Below are 1968 nucleotides of genomic sequence, written 5' to 3' on the forward strand. Positions count from 1 at the left end.
AATTGCTTATGGTGCAGGCGCTCTGGAAGAAATCCTGACATCCTGTAATAACACTTTGGTTTTATGATACTTCTACTTGTAATGCTCGTTATACTCACTGCATTTAAATAAAAATCTTTATTCCAGAGCCGCTCTGAAGCAGAAGGATCATATGTTCACACAGCAAGGCTATAACACGTTCTATGATGAGGGAGAAAATAATCACTCCCTTGTAATTTGGTTCCCATGTTAACATCTTCCTCAAAAATATTAAAGTAGCTGAACATCGTGACATAGTAATAGAACAACAGATCCAAGGAAGCCTTGTCCATACTCCTAAAAGTATACCTTGGATACTCCTTTTAGATCACCAATAGGGAAATGAATGCATATGGTTAAGAGAGCACAAATAGATGCAGCCTGGGAAAGATTAAATAAAGCCAACCCAGAGGGCCCAAAATCTTGCATAAATTAAAGCAAATTCAAGGGTGGGCACTTGCTTCTGGAGTTATGCTCATGTGTACATCAGCCACAGGTGCAACAACCTGAGAAGTGCTTCACAAATTATTGTTTTATTTATTTACAATATATGTTGCCTTTCTGCCTTTACAAGGGCCACCCAGGCTGCTAACAATTTAAAACATACATTGTAAAATCATGCTTTAAAACCGTTAAAATCAGCAGCGACAATCATTTGTGAATCTTTTAATCTTTATTTTAATGTTTGCAGTTGTAAACAACAGTGAGGCCATTTTTCTATTTGCAGCACCATCTGTTTCTTTGTCTATGGTAAAACACTACATTGTCTGTTTAATAAGAGAACTTGGGGATCACCTCAGGAGGACCAAACATTATTGTGCCCACTGGAAGACAGTGTGATACACATCATTTAGCCGAGATGGTTGATACAGAAGCACACAAATTCCCAACAGCACAATGTTCAGTAAGTGAGGTAGAAAGTTACTAAAATAAAGAGAGAACAAGCCTAATATACACATATTGGAATTAGATGGTAGTCTCCTGAGGTAATACAATAGATTGTACCACTGTCAATTTACATTCCAATTCAAAAAAGAGAGACATCAAAGACTACAGCAACTATTGGACCATCACATTAATTTCTCACGCAAGTAAAGTGATCCTCAAAATCTTACAAAAAGCCTGTTACCATATATGGAACAAGAAATGCCTGATGTTCAAGCTGTTTTCAGGAAGGGAAGAGGCAGTAGAGATCATATTGCAAATTTACATTGGTTACTGGAGCATATGAGAGAATTTCAGAAGAAAATATGTGTTTCATAGATTACAGCAGGGGTGGGAAACGTCAGGCCCGGGGGGCTGTTTAAGGCCCGCAAAATCATTTGGTCTGGCCCTTCGAGGGTCCTGGCAGATCTCTAGCTCAGAAGGATCTAAGACTGGCTATCCGCCTCCTCCCGCAGATAGGAATAGCCTCTATTCAAGGCGGATGTGAGTTTGTTTTGCCAAGAAAATGAATCTTTTCCCCCCTTGCAGCACCAATACAGCACCAATGTTGGCAGGATTCATCCCCACGTTTATTCTGGATAAACTTGACAGCACAATTTCTTTGAAATATAGAATTGAAGTTGTCTTCACACAATATTTGAACAAAGTGTGTGAATAGCCTAAGGATCTAAGACTGGCGATCCGCCTCCTCCCGCGGACAGGAATAGCCTCTATTCAAGGCGGATGTGAGTGAGTTTTGCCATAAAAATGAATCTTTTCCCCCCTTGAGGAAGAGTTGTTAGCAATGGAGCTACTAGGACCGCCCAAGAAACTGTGTTAACCCTTTCCCATCCGGGCTGTGGAGAACGTATGTACTACATGCCTGGGGGCGAAAGTGGCGATAATGGAGGGGTTAAAGTGGGCATTGCCAGAATGCGCGCGGGGGGCACGGACGCGAGTTCTTAGCCAGTGTGTCCTCATTTCACCCCTGTAGGCGGAGGTAGCTGGAGCCGGCAGTAGAATCCG

This window comes from Euleptes europaea, chromosome 1 (genome assembly GCF_029931775.1).
Source record: "Euleptes europaea isolate rEulEur1 chromosome 1, rEulEur1.hap1, whole genome shotgun sequence".
NCBI lineage: Eukaryota > Metazoa > Chordata > Lepidosauria > Squamata > Sphaerodactylidae > Euleptes > Euleptes europaea.